The sequence below is a fragment of the Momordica charantia genome, assembly GCF_013281855.1.
Source record: "Momordica charantia cultivar OHB3-1 chromosome 3 unlocalized genomic scaffold, Mcharantia_2.0 BLBB01000003.1, whole genome shotgun sequence".
Taxonomy (NCBI): Eukaryota; Viridiplantae; Streptophyta; class Magnoliopsida; order Cucurbitales; family Cucurbitaceae; genus Momordica; species Momordica charantia.
The window spans coordinates 10065573-10086622 of NW_028275161.1; the positions used below are offsets into that span (position 1 = coordinate 10065573).

Here is a 21050-nt window from a genome sequence, read left to right on the forward strand (position 1 = left end):
AATTTTGTAAAGAGTTCAAAGCTTTTAAAATTAAATTTTCCCTTTTAGACTTATTATTATTGGGTTTTAAAATTAAGTCTTTCTCTTAAATCTTTTCCCAAATATCTTATTAGGTTTTTATTTGGGTTGTTAATTAAAAAAAAATTAGGAAAAACCACTTCCTCTTAATTTTTAGAGAATTAACCTATTTTTGGTTTATTTTGGACTTTTTTCTTTTGTTAAATAAAAGAAAAGGAAAGGAAATAAAAAGGAAATAAAAAAAAAAAAGAAGGAAACCCAAGTATCTCCTTCTTCTTGCTCCCTTTTTCCTCGTTGTAGCAGCCGCCCACCCTTCCCTCGCTTTCAGCCACCTCTCCAGTGACGCCCACTCCGATAACAACACAGCAGTTCGGCGAAGCTCTATTTTTGACGTTTTCGTGGTAGCGTAATACCTCGGGTAGCAACGGTGGCAGTTGTAGCTTAAAACGAAACCCACGACACGATGCGTATTCCACGAGCGTTTTCTCGATGTAGCGACAGCGATCCAGCATTGATAGATCTGCAGCGCCCTCGTGCAATCCAGCGGCAACACATCTTGGTTTCTCTGACGACAACAACACCTGTAGCGGTGGCGCATTCCCAACCAGTTCGGCAGGGGCATGCGGCCTTCTCCGACGTGATTCCTCCACGAACGGCGTCTTCCCATCCAGAACAACTGCACGATGGAATACCCACAACCCGAATCAGTAGCAGCAGCAACCACGACCCGCGGATCTCGGAGGCCCGAGCTTAAATCCAGTTTTCTGCAACTTTTGGACGATCTTCCACAACAGCTGAAGGTTATTTTCGACGACACAACTTTAAAATCTTTTGACCCACGACCCACAGGAACAGTAACAACAGTGATGACGCCGTTGCAGACACATTTCGACGTACAGCCTGCAATCCGACGAAATAGTAGCATTCCGACATGTTTTGGCATGGACCCACACCCATTCGAAGCTTCTTTCGTAATAGCCACCCCCTTTGACATCGATTCGGCATTGACCCACTTTTAACCGAAGTGATTCGGTGTGAGTTAGTAGGTAACGACTCACCTAAATTGAATTTCGATTTGATTAAAATGAATTATAACCCAAGTGTAATTTCGTTTGTTTTAGGAACCTTTCGGAAAAGCTTAGTAACGTGCTAGGGACCCTTGTTGTAAGTAGTTTCTTACTTGATGGGATTTGTTATTGTGTGTTGCTATGAATGAATTGTTTGCTTGTGTGCCTATGAGTGTTGTTGCATGATTGCTTTAGATTGGTACAACTCTATACATATTGTAATTGTTATATTGTGAGTTGGTTGTGTTCTGAGTATTATGAAAATTTGTTGGAGTGTTTGATGTGTTTCTAGATTATTGATAATTATTCTTGTGTTCACAAAAGCACACTGAGTTCCTATGAGAATGACTATTTTGTGACAGCATGTTGACATATCGTTTTGTTGTTAGCATGTTGTTTATGTTGCGGAATCATGCTGGACTATTATGAGCTGAACATTGATTTGTATGTTGCATGTTGAACTCATTGTAAGTGAATAGTGCATGGGTCATGATTTAGAAGCATGTCTGACTCTAGTGAGAGTTTATGTTTTTTTGTGAAGTGAATGGGTGAGTATCAGGGTCAGGGGTGGCTAATATGTCACTGGTTGGGTATCGGGGCTCCAGATACAAAGGTTGGGGGTCGATACACCAATATTGGATAAAGATGAGTGTCGATGTCTTAGCTATGCATGGTTAGGGGTCGGCACCGTGAGTCTTAGTGGAAGGCAATTATTGGGGCCTTGAGAGTAAAGGACAAGGGCCAATATGTTGCTAAGTCATCGATGCCTTAGCTATGCGTGGTTAGGGGTCGGTGCAACAATTTGAGGCCTTGGCTATGCGTGGTTAAGGGTCGAATGCCAAGCGTCGTAGAGAAGTGTCAATGTCTTGGCTATGCATGGTTAAGGGTCGGTACGACTCAAAGGAGTAGGTCTCAGAGTTTAATAATAGAACTAGTGAATTTAGAGAAGTGTCGATGCCTTGTCTATGTGTAGTCAGGGGTCGGTACGACTCGAAGGAGTAAGTCTTTAAGAAACATGAAAGCAAACTAGTGAGTTGTGACGTGAGGCTTGTGTTTGGCACGTAGGGTGCATGTATAGTCAAGAGTATGCATAAATAGTTTCTTTTCATTTAAAGCATGACGTTAATGATAAGCTTGATATTTTGTTTTTATGATAAGCATGCTGTTTGTGCGTGACCCTTCAGGTATGTACTGCTTATTGGGTACCGTGATTGTACTCACCCCTTATTTTTTTCACCAGATTTTGTAGGTAACAGGGTTACTCTTTGGAATGGTGATGGTGAGGAGAGGCTTGACCAAAAAGACCATTATCTGTGCTGCTTGCATTTAATTTCTTTTAGTTAGGATGGTTGCAGTTATTCCATCTTGTAGTTGAGTTGTTAGTAGTTAGTTCTGTTTAGTTTTATGGTTTAAAAGATGTTTTAAGTTGTTAGTTCACTACTCTTTGGGGTTATTAGTTTTGTTTAGCTTTTCAAACTGTGGGGTTGTAATCTATTAAGAATAACTATTAGTACATTTGGTCATGTTGATATTAAATTAGCTTTTGCTTTGGTGCCATTTGAGATTTTACTATTCGTTTAGTGGATAGTTATGGTTGGTAAAAGTCTCTTTGAGAAGTTTGGATAAGGTGAAGTTATTATTAAATGGATTATCTGTAAAGGATTGAGTTTTGGTTAAATCTTGAGTGTTGTTGGTTAGTTTGTTTAAACACTTGTAAGTGTTATTAAGCAGAGTAGTGCAGTGGAAGCGTGGTGAGAATTTGTCGTGATTTAATTCTCTAGTATGAGTGGTACTTTTTAGGTGGTTTTAGTAACGTTCCCCGTTTGGAAATGTTGAAAATCTTGGGGCGTTACAGTTGGTATTAGAGCGGAGTTGGTCCTCTAGACTGGCCTAGAACCGAGGTCGTTTAGGGTTACGGTCTTTCTTGGTCTCCTCTCCATCACCAGGTACGTGGACTTGTTATATTGTGTTTATTAATATAGGGACTTATTATTCTCTTATGTTTGACTTGATTTGCTTATGCTTGATATGTTTATTTTATGATTAATGCTTAGTTAGGCATAGGATTTCCCTTGGATGACTAGATAATGTTGTGCTCGACTTTCTGTATTCTTCTTGTAGATGTTGTTGCAATAGGTACTCTCACACTAAGTATAGTTTATTTTTTAAGTGCTTCATCGGACTCTACTCTTTTCATTGGAATTGTTGTTACAGGAGGTATCCGAGTTCACAATGTTTTTTGCTTGTGTGTTTTGTGACTCAAAGGTGAATCATCTGTGTGCCTGTTGGCGAGTGAGCATAGAGTTGGAAACTGTTGGAATATTTTTTGGTTGTTATTTAAGTGGTGAAATTGGAAAACGTTCTCTATGTGCATTGAACCTATCGGAGTTTAGGATTTTTGTTTGAGGTCTAAGGGAGACTTGATTACTCACTAAAGGAATTGGACTTAGTTCGGATAAAGTATGCAGGTAGCGCACACAGTAGTTTGGTAAGTCGGGTTGTTCCCATTCAATTATAGGGTAGGTAGTAAAGGGGTTGACTTCGTTTTAAGAGCAGGACCATTTTAAACCCAAACACCTACATCATCCAATTTTGTTGTGACCAAGAAACCAATTGCAATTCGAAAAGCTTTTCACAAATTGATTTTCATAAGTCCGTGTGAATACGAACTTGAAAGACTCATATCTTTCTTGTATTACTTGAGGTCGTGTACACTTGAACGTATTTTAATCTATCATCGTAGGCTTTCAACAGACTTCAATATAAAGGCCTCTCAAATTGGGGGCTATACATATTATGCTACTTTGGATTATGCTACTTTGAAATTTTCTACATCTGGTTTATTTGATATTATTCGTCTTCATCTGATTTTATTCAACATTCAGTTTGACTTTATTCTACACCAAATTTGTTTGTTCTACATTTGGTTTATTATTAGGCTATTCGATATCCGATCACGAAACGTACAATTAAAGCAAAAATAGTATAGGCTTTACATGTATATATATATGTAAAGCCTATACTATATTAGAAATACAAGAAGAGATAAGAAGATGGAGAGGTTAGAGTTCACAAGCTCTGAACCCTCCATTACAAAAAAAAAAGGAAAATTATGGAGGAAAACCAGCAAATCTCCTTTGCCGAAGATGCCCATGAAGTTCGAAAATCTTCTTGTGAAGCTCTTCCTTCTCTTTCTTCATCTCCTCAACTTTCTATTGCAAGGTTGATGCTCCTCATGGTGGCATCAAAGTACTTGCTCGGGTAGCGATGGGCCTTACGAGTAAGGTGGCACATCGCCTTACAAGTTAGGGTAGTGAAGCAAATAACCCCATCTCCGATGACGAAGAACCTAATGGTTCAGGGGGGGGGGGGGGGGGGGGGGGGGGGGGCGAAGGTCACTCAACGCATCAAACGCCGCCAAGTCAGAAGTTGTGATTTTGATTGAAGTGGTTGCAAGTGTCTCAATTTCACTCTCCAAGTCGGAGAAAATGTCGATAGTGTCATGAGCGGGGCCATTAAATTATTTCGACATGTTTGCTTGAAGATGCTTCAAGTGAAAAAAGTGAGGAAGAAGAAGATACTGATGGCCCTTAAATAGAATAGCTTCGGAAGACAAAGCATGAATGGGCGCCTCTCGAAACTCGATACGACGGTTTGAGAGGACGATTGACACGCGTCAAAAGAGGAGTTCAACAGTCATGTCATTTCAAATAAAGGTGGCGAGACAATTATTAATGATTTCAAATGACAACGATTATTAATCATAATAGGTCGGAATGAGAAATTTGTTGTTTATTAATAATTAACTAAGGCATATACACCCTGGATTAATACGTACGAGGAGGTAAGAAAATGAAGAAAAGGCTAATATATATTTCAGGGAGAAACTGTAGACCATTGCGTTGACGCCCTAAAGTAGCTATCTGACACTCATAGTTCACATTTGTTGCAATTAGCTCTACACCTCGAGCAATAAGCTCCACTTTCTGAGCAACCAGTTTGTCGTTACGGCGAACAACTTTGTATTCTTTGCCTCAAGCCTTGCCTTCTTCCTCCCGAGCCACTCAGCTCGCAGATCTAGCCTAACGTTCTTAACGCAAATGTCTAGGGCTTTGTCCTTGAAATAGTAGGCTTTACGAAGCAGGTGACGCATGCTACATTGAGTAAAAAGCGGGAGTGGAGCTCAGTTCACTTCTTCCCCAAGACCATCATAGTCATCCATGTTATGATAATGGAGACAAAACAGATTATCTATATCGTACGAGGAAAATAATTTTCAACACTACTACGATATCCTATAAGGATTAGGATATTTGGCTTCCTATAAATAGAGCCATTTTGTTAAGGTTTTATTTTCTACATAATCCAAATAAAAGAGACTTGAGTGGTTGAGAGAAGTGTTTGAAAGGAGTTTGTATCTCGTGGGTTTAGTGAGTGTGTTTTCAATTGTGTAATCCTAGGTAGCCATTATTAGGGTATTTAGAAGCAAGATAGTCATTGTATAGTGATATCTTGAGTGAGATCTCCATTGTAATATTCCCAACTATAGTTGAACGTGCTTTTTGCAGAAGGCTGGACGTACTCCCATGATTGGGACGAACGAGTATAATCCATGTGGTGTTAAGCTTTTCTATCTCTATCTCTTATTCATTTGTTATTGTTACTTTCTTATTTTCTTTTAGCTTGTGGAAGGGGGAAATTAAATAGTTCATATTTAAAGAAGTTACAAGAGGATTGATTGATCTATATTTTTTTTCCATCAATTGGTATCAAAGCGTTTGGTTTAAAGGGTCATGGGAACAACAGAGAAGTTAGGTTTTGAAGGAATCGTGAAGTTCGATAGGGCTAATTTATGATATTGGAAGATGCAAATCGTGAAGTTGGATTTCTTTACTGTTGGAACTTTCTCTACCTTCAAAAAGATTAGAGACTCGTGCAAGTGCACACGGTCACAAGTAATACTCGGAAGTAATCCAAGGTCGAATCCTCAGGGAGTTGTTGCTTTTCAAAATCAAATAATGTCGTGAAATTGTTCAAATATGCAATTGTGATTTATGAAGAAAATGTGATGAAATGTTGTTATTTGGGGTTTTAACTATCAAACAATTTATTAAAACTCAACCTCTTTGCTTCTTACCTTAGTTTTGATGTAAAATATGGAAAACACACTTTGTTGGGAAAATGCACCAAGCGCAATTCTAGCTTTTCTTGGAAAACTGAGTTCTACTCTTTCACTACCACTTTTGGTTGCTGTAGAGGATAGGGTAACCTACAATCATATGTCTATGTGTGATTACAATCCTAGAGAATATTTATCAACTCATTTGTTTTATGGGTCACAAGGCCTATGTCTACGACCATATTTTATGCGTTTATATCTAAGTCACATCCCATATTGGTTTCCTATTATATTACCTAACTCACCCTTCTCAGGGTTGGAATTTAGTGTATAAATCAAGTTCTCATTGGCCAAATGGAAAAAAGACGTAAAGAGAAGTTTTTATAAACCAACACAAAAAAGTGTCAGGCGCAATTCTGGGCAAATCCCAAGCGTATTGAAAATCAAATCATTTTAACTAAGGCATTCCGCAAAGAGATTCATAACTAATTTAGAACATTTTTAAAAGAAAGAAAATGCACGAAAACATAAAGGAAGTATTTTTCATTGAATTAGAATGAATAAACGAGTCGTACAATGTGTTCTAGCTTGACCCTCTTCTCTCTCGAGCGTGAGGGGAGTGTAAACTCGCTAAAGAACGTAAGAAGAACAGAATAAATGAATAACAAAAGGTAGAACTTGAATTAAAAACAATACGGTAAGTAAAAGTATGAAAATACAAGAAAATAACAACTAAAACTTGAATCTAAAGTCTACGAACTCGTTCTACAATGAAGGAGAAAGTAAATGAAGTTGAAAACGAGCTTGGAATGGATGATTTGCTGCTGGAGGGACGACTCTCTTATATAGGCCCTTGAAGTTGATGAACTTCCCACTTTTTTGGGTGGAAATGAGTTGAGATACATCTAACAACTTCAATTTGACTTAGACTCACGGTTCTACTTTGATTCAAACACTTGGGAAATGTTCTCCTTGCCCCTCATATTACAAAACATATGTTTTGCCGAAGTTGTCCTCCAAAATTGTGCCAGGCGCAATTCCTATAAAACAAAAAACTGTTATTTTCTTCCAACTTTGTCCGCATTTTTCTTATAATTTTCCTAAAGTACCATAGTTTGACTTTTATGCCAAAATATTCTATGCATGTTCTACTTTAAGAATATGTAATCCTCTTTGGCAAATAATGATGGAAAGGGGTCAAAATCGTGATCAAACAGGGCTACCGATACACGTTTCAACAGTAAAAAGTCAACCTTAACATTTACCTGCAAGAAGTTGAGTAAAACTTTAAAGGAATGACCAACAGGGATGAAAAATGAAGATTGGGTAGAGACAAATGAGTAGAGAATTGTCATTATCATATTGTGTTTGTCAATGAATGTGGCAAGTCTCGTAGCAAATGAAACGACGACAATAGATTTGATGAAAGTAACTGAGAACAAGTACAAAAAATCCGCCTAACAATAAGATATATCATACGGAGATTTTTTAACATTCGCATGGAAGAGAATACTTCTGCCAATTCCCACATAAATGATGTCACATATTTAATCAATCAATTGGCATCATTTAAGATTACTTTTTGTGACGAAGTGAGTGCAATTTTGTTGTTAACATCTTTACCTAACAGTTAAGAAGCGATGAAGACAATAGTGTCCAATTCATTAGGGGATAGATCTTTGAAATTTTTAGAAATTTGTGAAGCAGCAATTGCTGTAGGAATTTGTAGGAATGAGATCGGAAAAGACTCTACTTTCAAACAAGATTCGGCGTTGACTGTTCAAGAAGGTCAAAAGAAGGTTGTAGAAAAAGCATAGCAACAGGGATTGAAAGAGAGATGCCGAGTGTTTTCATTGCCACAAAAAGAATTCCACATCAAAAAAAAGTGTAGAATATTGAAGGATGATCTTAAAAGGTATATGGCAGAGGCAAATGCAGTTGTGGATGATGCCCTTGTCTGTGTTGAGAGCAACACAAAAATAAGAAACCAGTCATCGGAGTGGGTAATAGACAGTAGCTTCATTACACATATCTTCAAATAGAAGATTATTCACATTCTTTCAAAATAGGCAATTGTGAACACGTGAGGATGGGGAATGGAAAATTTTCCAAGACTAAAGGGATTCGAAATATACGATTGAAGACTAGTAGTGGGACTGAGTTACTACTACGAGATGTCAAGTATGTATCCAATATCATAATGAACCTTATCTCTACAAGTAAGTTGGACGACGATTGTTATTAGAGTGAGTCTGGTGGAAACCAATGAAAGCTCACCAAAAGATCCAATTTGATGTTAGTTGGCTATAAAAGATCTACAATTTACACATCACGATTGAGTATTGTCAAAGGATCATTGAAACAATGAACGCATGTTGCAGATGGTGTCCAAAAAGGTAGGATTGAGCCAGCAACAAAGACAATTGGAACATATCAGAAGGATCTACCATAAAGTCAAGAATAACAACTGGAAAGTCAAAGAACAAAAACATGTTCTTTACTTGTCAGGGATTATCCCCAGTTGTCAAATGGATTGGTGAATTGATGAAGTCGTGTCAACGAACAGTTGCATTAGAGAAGATGAACCCAGTAGGTGCTGAGGTAAAGAATGAAGTTTCAATTATGATAGCAGGCTTGAATAGAGTTGTCAAGTCATCAGTGAGAAATTCTTTCTTCAAGAATCAGTGTTTGAGAATGAATAAAGAAGCAAAAGATATCGCCACTTAGTTTGAGTAAGAGTACGTGGCTGTGTCTTTTACATCTAGGAGACAAGACAATGTAGATTGCCCAACCTCAGGGCAAAAATAGATGGGAGTAGTGATTTCTGATATTTTGTTTTTCAAGTTTTTAAACTTGCAGGAGAGGCCTTGAAGATTTTTCAAGAATATCAGAAGTTGCTGAAGAAGAAGCGTTGGAGTTTTCCAAGATTATAAGAATTATTGTTGCAGTGGGAGGCAAGTTCGATGTTTTGTCTCCAAGTGTGAGATTGTTGGGATAATGGAGCCAAAATAGATTACCAGTGTCCCAAGTAAAATGATTTTCAACATTACTATGATATCAGATTGGGATATTTTGCTTGCTTCAAATAGAGCCTTTTTGTTAAGGTTTAATTTTGTACATACTCAAAATAAAAAAATGATTTAGTGGTTATAATCAGTGTGTGAAAAGAAGTCTGTATCCCGTGGGTTTAGTAACGGTGTTTTCAATTGTGTAATCCTAGGTAGCCGTTTTTATGGTACTTAGAAGCAAGATAGTCAGTGTATAGTGATATCTTGAGTGAGATCTCTATTGTAATATTCTCAACTATAGTAGAACCTATTTTTTTGTAGAATACTTGACGTAGTACCAAGATTGGGGTGAACCAGTATAATCCCTATAGTATTAAGCTTTTATATCTCTATCTATTATTCCTTTGTTATTATTGTTACTTACTTATCTGTTTTTATTCTGTGGAAGGGGAAAATCAAACAGTTCTTGTTTGAAAAACTTACAAAATGATCAATTGATCTATATTTTTTTCCCATCAATCCAAACAAGGGGAAGATCACAATAAGAGCTAGAAGTGGCTGGCTCTACTGCCACCGCCGATGGGTGATCCTTGGCATAATGCCATCCTTCTCGCCAGAGGAGGTGGGCACAACATGGTGGCCGATAGCTTCTTGCAACATGATGGGAAGTTTATGGTGGAAAAGAAACGGAGTAGATACGTTAGTATATACCAGATTTTCTTTAGTCGAAACAGCGAATGAAACAAATTTGAAATGAAAAGACGTTCTTCGAAAAACGAGATTATTCAGAATATATATGCAAGCGACGTAGGCACGCTTGAAAACAGCCGTCAAATCCGAACAACAAATTAATCGCGAATTGACGATTTACTGATTTCAAAGATCATAATTGATTGGAATCTTAAATGCAATATAGGTGGCAGTATTAAACATACCAAACAATCGATTATATATAATCAATGCACATTGGCCTCCCTCTATTTGGCACCACTGTGTTGCTCGGCCAACGCGGCTAAAGGCACTTCACAGTTAGATTCATGAGTAACATAGGTTCTTTAGTGGCACCGTCCCAATCTACCACATAAGCATCGACGAGTTTGGAGGTCTCAACCTTAGGAAGATTGCCTTTTAGCCAGGACACAGCAAAATTGAACCCCTTGTTGGTCAAAATTCTCTCGTAGTTAGCCGACTTAGGATGCTTATGGAATTCGGCCAAAAGTTGGAAGGATTAGATAGGAGCACAACTCTTCCATATCCCCCCTTCTTGATGGCCTCCTTGGTCACAAGAAGCTCGATGCCCAGATACTCGACACCTATCCTTAACCTCAACCACGACGACTTTGGCCTGTAGTTGGTCAATCTTATCAGCCTTGGACTTTAGAAGGTCATCCGACTTCACCTTTTTCTCCTTTAGGTGGCAAACAAGTCCCTCAAAAGCTTTGAGCTCAGCCTCCTGTTTGGCGGCCAGCTTCAGAGTAGCAATAGCTTGGGCGACCTTGGCCTCAGCCAACCTAGCTTGACCGGCCTCCCTACTACGACGATTCTCCAACCTTCCCAACTTAAAACTAATCACAACAGCACTTCGATAGTCAGAGAGAAAAATCTGGACACAAGAAAACCGTTAAAGTTTGTATCAATATATAAGGAGCAAGAAGTAGAGTGTTGAGCGAGCTCACATCGACTAAGAGGCCCAACATATTGCAAACCTAGTCACCACCAGAAGCTAGTGTCTAAGACTCCGCACAATCTCTTGCATCTTTCACTTCAGTATGGAGGATGCTATCTGTAGTTCCAAGACCTCTACAGTCCAAACTGCAAGGTAAATGGCAGATTGATCACGACATCATCTTCCGAGGGATTGGATTGGCCGAATAGCTCGACGTGAGATACGACGCGATAGGGAGACATATTTTGAAAGTGCCCCATCAGGATTTGACTTGTTGGATCGGCATGACAACCCTAAAGGGAGGTGAATAGGGTTTAATTAAACATTATAAACTTTTTAACATGGTAGGCCCAATTTAAACAATTATATAAACTTTTTACTAACAAATAATTTTATCTCAAATTAAGTAATAAATTAGAAACGCAAGCAACTTAATTAATTCTATCACCCAAATAATTATCAAGTAATTGAACTAAGAAGTAGCAATTAAAAGTCACAATTAATTCTAACAATTAATTTCATGCAATTTATAGTAAAGAAAATTAACTGCAAAAATTAGATAGAAGAGAGTTAGAGAAAATAACACCGGAAATTTTATAGTGATTTGATAACACTGGCCTACTCCACTTTCCAAGCTCCTCTTGAGTGTTCAATTGAAAAACTTAACTCCACGGCTTAGAGTCCAACTGGTACAATATTCTTGTTCTGGGAGCAAGAACAAATCTGATTCTTTCCACGGTTCGGGATCAAATCGTTACAACACTCTTTTTCAGGCTCAAGAGCAACCTTTACAATAGAATTGGAAATTTGAGAACACACTAACAAACTCTCTCAAATAGTGGATGCACAAATTTACTCACAAAATTTGTAAGAAAAATTCTTACAAATAAAAGCCCTCAATTGGCTATAAGAAAATAAAATTACAAGCTCCAAAATCTCTAAAAAAATAAAACCTCTCACAAGAAAATATAATAAAAATTGAAGCTTTTTGAGGAGATGAACAATGTAGAAATTGAAGAAAAAATTGGGAAGAAAGTTTTGTTTTTTTTTATTTTCTTTCTCTTTTATTTTCTATTTCTTTTCTTTCTTTTGATAACACATTTTGCCACATGTCGATTTTTCGTTAGTCTGCTCGAACGATTCAGCTGCCACATGTATTTTTCCTTCCAACTTCTTTCGACCATAATTTCTTCATTTAAGCTCTAATTCGGGTAATTCAAAATTCGTTGGAATCGATGTATCAAGCTCTACGCTGTGGACACTTCAAAACACTAAAACCCTTTATTAAACAAAATATGTATTATCAGTAAATCATATAATATTATTGAAGCTCATAATAAGTGATAAGCGCCAAGGTTGCTCGTGTTTACAAAGCTAGAGGTCCTTCTAGGATCCTTGCAAACATTCACAAAAACGACTAACTTACCGAATGATTCCAACCAAGAGTAAGGTTAGAAGATGAATCACTCTTAGATCGGACTTAGAATCTACGATGGTCACTCCTAGATCCTAAGACGACTCACTCCAGAATTAGCTTGATCGAGACTAATCCAATGAATCGGTTTAACATCAAACCTAAAGCAAGATTTGAAAGAAGCAACACCAAAAGTGTTAAGGAACAAAAGTTCTTGAATTTCAATATGTTTTAATCTTAAGTTATCCATAACAAGAGCATTACAAGCCTTTAAATAGGCCAAATGGTCGTTCAACATAAGAACACCAAAAGTTTTTCAAAATACTACTTAATGCAAATTGTAGAAAATAAGACATGCAAATTAAAACTTGATTGCACATCATTCTAGACACTTAAATGCAGATCAGAAAACGTAGTCATGCTTCAAATGGTCTTATCTATGTGCTGTAGGAGGCGCTTCACATTTGGATATGGTTTGACAACTTTTGACTTCACAAACTCCAAAGAGGTGCAATCTGCAAAGGCACCTGTTCACGAATCTGCACACCTTTTTTGTCCTCCGTGCCATCTCTCAAAATAGACAACTTTTCCCGTGCCACTTTACTCCATTCTCTTCTTGACTCATTGAAGTAACATTATGAATAAATTCGGGCTCAAAACTCTTTGTTGGTTCTTGTGCATTAACAAGCTTTTGAAGGTGCAGTGTGAAAGCCTCTTGAATCTTCCTTGCCTTTCTTGTAATAATTGCTCCTTTGATATATGTAATTGGTCACAAATGGATTCGTATCAATAAGTTTATGCTTTATAACAATAATTCTTACAAACCAAAAACAATTAATACTAAGTGTGTTTGTTATCATCAAAACATTAATTAATTGAGATTAAGGGTGAAAAAGCCAACAATCTCTCCCTTTTTTATGATGACAAACCACTCAAGAAAAATATAATCAAAGTGCTGTGTGAGATAACATGAAACACAATTAAGACAATCATAAATTTAATTTTAACAAAATTAATCACAATTTCATTTATTTTTCTTATTTCCTCTCCCCCTTTTGGAATCAATCAAAAGAATATTTAGAAAAATAAATAAAGACACAAAAGTTAATCATTTCGAAAGCAATTTAACACTACCCCTTAATGAATGACAAAAAGACATTTAACACAAGTTTTAAATAACTCCCCTTCTAAACAAAAATTAAGAAGGAAAAACAAATGACATCACTTATAAGTAATTCTAAAATAAATTTGCTTCAATATACTTACAAAGAGAATTGTTCCCCCTTTTTCATCTTTGTCAAGCTTAATGGTGGTTCTCATGAGAGTTATTGCAATTTAGTTTTATTTAACTTAAACAATGTGAGTAAGTTCTCCCAACATACTCAATTTCAAAATCATTATGTATACACTTCACAAAATTCACATAAAGAGGAATAACAATAAAGAGCAATATGAAAAATCAATATTTTCAAGGCAAAGAGTCCATATGTAAAAGGTATTACTCCCCCTTGAAACATGCAATCTCCTTTCAAAAATAAAAATCAATAAATATCAAGGAGATAAAGGTAACACAAATAAAATCACCCCATTAATTTGCACAGGATAGATATATTATTAAAAAAAAATCATGGTATATCAATCTATCTTAAACAAATTATCAAAATACTGCACAAAATTTTCATTCAAGAAAATATGACATAAGACAAATATAATTCTAAGAGAGCAATGTTAACTCTGATTAGACACAAAAGTATTTATATACATAAAAGATACTCTCAATTGAATTGATCAACTTATTTAACAAAACGATATAAAATAAACATCAACTATTAAAACACCATTAAGATACAAAATTGTTAGATATTATCAAATAAGCATCAATTGATGAAAAACAAACAAACATGGATATCAATTAATAATAAAACAACAATATCATCATTTTATGTCACTTAAAAAGTATTACAAATTAAATATAAGCAAATGACAGGATACAAATATTAATCAAACACGGATACCAAATGTACTTGATCATAGGTCTACCTTGATTTATGTCACAAAAAAAATATCTATCAAATATAGATAAAAGAAAATCACAAAAATCAATTAAACTATTTTGAGCAACATGCTAATGAAATTTTTAAAATTAAATCAATTATTAGCTACTCTCCTATGAAAAAGAATTCAACAACTCTTTTCAAACAAAATTTCAAAACAAATAATTTCAACAATTAGTAAAATTTTGAAATTAATTCTCATAGATAGTACATATTTTAAGGCTAAAAAGCATCTAAACAAATTCTTCAAAAATAATAAACAACATATATTAACCAGTAATAACAATATTTATCAAAACTTAATATCCACAATATCATGCTAAAATAGATACTCAATATTTTCTTCATGTCATATAATCCAATATTTTAAACAATGAGCAATAAGGATTATGGATAAATCTCAAAAATAAAAAAAAAACAAATTATACGACATATTTTGATCCACTAATCCATAAATAATCAAGTAAAAATATTAATGCCAAAAATATTTCCAATATACTCAAAGGCATTTAATCTAATCAACAATAAAGTTGAAGAAACTAATTCATACTTCTCTAACCCATCAAGAAGATATAATTATTCCATAAATTATATCAATAAAAAATAAAGATTATCAAAAAAGGCAATTTTCCTTTGTTAGGTTCAAGCAAGTCATAGTGTTGCTCCATTAAAATTTACTTTCTATTTGAAGTCCAATGCAATCATTTGCTTCTTGAAACATACCTACAAAAAGAAAGCTCAACCAAAATATTTTGGTACCCATTACTTGGATCCTTCATTGTTAGTGAGCATAGACTTTGGAACTCATATCAAGTTAGTTCGAATATTTTTAGTATTCATTTTTTGCAAAACAAAAATATCGAATTTATAATCAACTTTGCCACAATCATTAGATGAGAATTTTTTATTAACAATTTGATTTTCCACAATATTTTTCTTTAAGAAATTCTTCCTTGGAGCAATTTTCAATTTAAAACAATTTGACCTAATATGACCTTTAACTCCACAAAAATGACAAGTAGGTTCAAATTTGGCATTATGCATGTAATTTGATTTACTATGAATATGCTTAAACACAAGTTTAGCACTATGCATATAATTAGTTCTAGCATAAGCATGTTTAGGCGTAAACTTCAATTTTGCATGCATATTTCTATCATTTTTATGTTTATGCATAAATTTAGCACTTGTATTGAAATTTGAAGCATTGAATTTAGACAAGTAACAAGAATAAACTTTATGTCCATACTTGCCACATGATGAAGAAACAACATTATGCAAGGATTTATTTCTTTCAACAAATTTTTGCACCATACTTTTCTTTAGGAAATTTTATTTTGGAGCATTGTGAGACTTTGCTCTTTGAGAAAAATTTCTTCTAGAAGAACTAGTTTGTGCATATTTCAATTTAAAGCACTTATGTCTAATATGACCTTAAATACCACAATGATGACATATAGGCACAAATCTAGTCACAACCTTACACATATTAAGCTTAGGCACAATAGGAGATGCTTTAACAAATATAGTTTTAGAACTTGAAGGAGTAGGACACTCATCAATATAGCCTAAACCTCTCTTATCACTAAAAGGTTTGCCTATTTCAATTATTTTATATAATCTTTGAGCACCTATTGTCAAATAGATTCTTTTGCACTTTCAAACTCTTTACTAGCAAGTATTTCTTTTTCTTTAAGCACATGTAAAAGATTACTTTTCTCACGATTATCACATTCAAGAAATTTAAAATTGTCAATAAAAGAATTTTTTTTTCTAAAGATTTATTGCTAGTTTCCAAAATAATAATTTCATTTTTCAAACTAGCAATTTTATCTTCTAATTCCAAAGAAAAAGATTCAATTTTCTCATTTTTATTTCCCAAATCATTTAATTCAACTTTTAATTCACATACTAAAAAATTGAGATACCTATTTTTTTTTTTTCAAGAAATTTAATCCTATCATTCAAATCATTTTTCTCACCACAACAATCACCATGCAAAACATCTTTAGTAGCTCTATTTTCAAGCAAGAATTTTCATCTATCAGCTATTTATTTTTAATAGATAAAGCATTGGTAGCTTAATATATTTCAAGCTAACTTTCTCTAAATCATGTTGCATACTTTCAAAAACATCATACAATTCATCATATGTTGGGGGCTTACGAATTACCTCATCGTCATCGCTTTCTAAGATCGCTCCCATCGTTTGAATGAGCCATCAAGCACAAGTCGGTTTCAACATGTTTTTCTTTTACCACTTCATGGAATTTTACTTGATTTGAGAATTATAATTCTCTTTCACATCAAATAAATCATGAGTAGTACAAGGAGAATTATCAACACTATACATATTATCAAGAAAATTCCAAATATCATATGTATATGTAAAATGTAAAATTTTATGACATATTTTTTATCTAAAGCATAACATATGATATTTATGGCTTGAGAATTAAAAGAAAGCATTTCATTACTCGATTTTAATTTTGATAAATCATTTTTACAAACATACAAAAATATCAAAATTAATAGCAAGCAAAAATGTTTTCATTCTATGTCTCCAAACATCATACTTTCTACCATCAAACAATGGAGGTCTATCAATACAATAACTTTCAAGAAAATCTAAAGTTATCATAGCTCTAGCAATTAAGCTTTTCAAATAATTTTACAAAAATTAACAAGATACTTAGTATCAAGATAAAATTTGACAGCCAAAGCGAGCGTAGCTCAGCAGTAATTGGCATATAAATTTTAATTAAACTTTATAAACTTTGTAATACGGTAAGCCCAATTTAAACAATTATGTAAACTTTTTACTAACAAATAATTTTATCTCAAATTAAGTAATAAATTAGAAATGTAAGCAACCTAATTAATTCAATCATCTAAATAATTGTCAAGTAATTGAACTAAGAAGTAGCGATTAAAAGTCACAATTAATTCTAACAATTAATTTCATGCAATTTATAATAAAGAAAATTAATTGCAAAAATTAAATAGAAGATGGTTAGAGAAAATAATACCGGAAATCTTATAGTGCTTCGACAACACTGGCCTACTCTACTTCCCAAGCTCTTTTTGGATGTTCAATTGAAGAACTTGACTCTTTACATGGCTTAGAGTCCAACTAGTACAATGTTCTTTTTCTAGGAGCAAGGACAAACCCGATCTTTTCCACGGTTCAGGATCAAACCGTTACAACACTCTTTTTTGGGCTCAAGAGCAACCCTTACAATAGAATTGGAAATTTGAGAACACACTTACAAACCTCCAAAGAGTAGATGCACAAATTTACTCACAAAATTTGTAAGAAAAATACTTATAAAGAAAAGCCCTCAATTGGCTATAAGAAAATTGTTGGGTGTGTTGCCCTAAACTCGTAGTTTGTATTCATGAGAAAAAAAAATAAATTTATATTCAATAAAGTTATATTCAAAAAATTTGTCGTTGAATTCATTGCATCGTCTAAATCGAATAAACTAAACGTCCAAGGTTATTGTCATGTAATCGGAACAGTATATATTTGATATACCATCGATATACAAGTGGATAATGTACCGGGAATAACCTAAAGGGTCTATGATGTATGAATACGGTTGGGTACCTTATCTTGGCAACACTATGGATACGACCTACTTTGTAAATGTTACAGACGACTCAATCTAGGTCGTTCGTGTGGAGACATGCTAGTGGGAGTGTCATATACAATGAGTTTGTATAATATTGGACTGCGAAATAACCAATCTTTAGATGTAACGTCGTTGATTAACAGATTGCTATTTTATAGGATGACCAGGCAGCTCATTCTCAATCCTAAGTGAGTTATGGACTCCTGCCCATGAGGGCTCGTCCTTTGATCTGTATGGGTGAGAGTGACATGAGTCGTCGACTCAATATTCCTACCTTTCTGGGGATGAGACCGAATGGGGAGCTGGCAACATCACTACACAAGATGGAATTCACCCCTCCCCAACTTTAGGGGACTAGATGAGTGTTCCCTAGTGCTGACTCTAGGACTTGAACAAGGGACCCCACCCTCCCACTGGCCCGAGAGGGAGTTCCGGTTATTGATCGGACTATAACCAGGTTGTTCATTAGAGGATCAGCAGTACTTAAGATACAAGATGTAACACAGGGGTAAAATGGTAATTTGACCTATCTGTGGTTACGAACACTCATGAAGGATTAACTTGCACTTAATGATCGATATCCGTGGACACAGAAATATTCTATAGTGAGAAGAGTTCAGCTGTGGGTTTTTACTAGAGTAACCCGTAGTTAACGTATGTTGATTAAAGTGGTTAATGAGTTTAACCAATTAATCTCGTAACGTTGGAGTTTCTGATCTATAGGTCCATTAGGTCCCCTTGCTAACTCGTAAAGGGTAATTAAGAACATTAAGTCTTGGAAGGAATTTGAATTGTTCAAATTTAATTAAAGGGATTTTGAGTTAATTGTGTATGACACAATTTAATATAATGTATGATGACACATTATAAAATTATATATTATGAGAGAATAATGTGAATTAGATTCATATTAAATACTATAGGTTATAGTTTAATGTGAATTAGATTCATATTAAATACTATTGGTTAGGATGGAAATGTATATTTAAATATGATTCAAATATTTATTGGTTTAATTGAATATGATTTAATTAAATTAGAATTAATTAATTAATTAAATGAGATTTAATTAATTATTAATTAAATTAAAATTGTTTTAGTTTAATTATTTATTTTATTTATTTATTAAATTAATTTAAATTAAATATATATATATATAATTTTGTTAATTATGGTTTTTACCATAATTAACAAACCCACCACTTCTCACCAATGCTTGGAAATGGTGACTCCGACTCTCTCTCTTACCCCTCTTTGGTTAAAAACACAGAAAGTGTGCTTTTGTTTTGGGTTGATTTTTCCTGTAAAAACAAAAACCTCCCTCTCATTCACCAGCATAATTTTTTCCCATTTGTTTCCTTTCAAAGAACAAAGATCCCACAATCCGTTCTTATTCCTAGAGTCATAGTGAGGTAACTATGTGGTAGTGTCCAACATTTGTTTCATGCATTTGGGTTCACTTGTTCGTGTCGAAACAAATTTCGTGCTCGAGGAAGGATGCTTGTCAACGGTCTACAAATGTAAATCGTTTTCTTCCTCCCAAGAAGCTTAACCTCCATTTTTAATAGAAATGTTATGTATTTGAAAATCGATATTGTATCGTTTTTAAATTGACTTGAATCACAAGCGATCAACCGCTTCTGCTTGGGATTTGATCCCTTCAATTGGTATCAGAGCCAAATCGTGATTCAATTTCGTTTAGGACAAAACAATACTGGTTTTTGGTGGGTTAATTTGATGCATTTGATGTATGTTGGTTTGCTAGTAGACGATTTCAGATTTTGGTATTTAGATTTCCAATTCATGTTGATATGATCAATGTAAGGGCCTGTTGTTTTGGGCATTTTGTTGGAAATCGAGTCTGTACGATCTAGGTCGTTCGTGCAAAAGAGTTGCTGCGAAGAAGGGCCGGAATTCAAAGCTTTTTGGAGCTTTCACAGTGCTGGAGCAGAAAACATAGCAGCAGACCCGCGTTAGGAGTGCCATGGTGCTATGCAGCAGCACCATGGCGCTACGTTATTGTTCAGCAAAGCATCACCGTGCTGCCTTATAGCGCTGCAGCATTGTCCCCGATGATCCCGACGTGGCCATTCGTGTGTTAGAGGCTCCGCAAGCATTCTATCTGTGTTTTTTTTTTCAATTGATATATATTAGTTTATATTAATTTAATTATAACATAGGATGCCAAAAACCGGTCTACTTAACTATTTATTTTATTATATTATGAATGTAATTATTTTATGAATTATATGTTGCATAAAGTATGTCATATAGTTTTAAAATCCCACCCTAGGTTAAGCATGATCATGCATCATATGTATATAATAGTTATAATGTATGATAGCATGTTTTATTTTCATAATTGATTAATATAAATGTTGCATTGAGCATGAGATTACTTTAGTTAATATAATTGTTATATCAATGTATGTTGTCAATGTATGATTATAGGTTTAATTTCTTGAATTTTATAGGAGTTATAAAATTTTAGTAAATATAAATTAAAATATATAATAAAGAATTGCATGCAAACATGAAGTCTAAGTTAATTAATTTTAAAGAGGTTTAAAATTAATTAGACCTTAGCTTATATCTTCTTATATGATTAGTGGATAGTCTTTTATTTTATTTTAACTAGGTTTAAAATGAAATAATAAAAGACTAAATATAAAATATTGTCTATAAGGAAACCTTGTCTAAGGAAGGTTCTGTCTAGGTTGAGGTATTTAAGTTGACCGTAAGGAAACACCTCTACCTGGGAATCGACCTCGGGGTTGAATTAGTCAATATTTTATATGCATGCAATAATTTAATTAGTTTATTAAAACGTTTGATAAACTAAAACATTAATGTACAACTTCCAATATAAATAGTTATATTGGGCCGACTAAAAATTCATTTAGTTAATTTCACTTAGCCGGGATTTACCTAAGTAATATATGTTGGATCGGTTTGGCAACTCTACAGGGGGTGAATAAGGTTAAATTAACAAAATATAAACTTTTTAATAAATGGGCCCAATTTAAACAAAAGTAATACACTTTTTGAGATATGCAATTTTAACCAAGT

At 34.5% G+C, this 21050-nt stretch overlaps 1 long non-coding RNA gene across 1 annotated transcript; it reads left to right on the forward strand.

Moving 5' to 3' along the window:
- Positions 1–289: 289 nt before the first annotated feature.
- Positions 290–4416, forward strand: LOC148212344 (uncharacterized). Its single transcript, XR_015789837.1, has 3 exons — positions 290–1064; positions 1140–1182; positions 2326–4416. It is a non-coding gene; the product is annotated as an uncharacterized LOC148212344 (long non-coding RNA).
- Positions 4417–21050: the final 16634 nt, after the last annotated feature.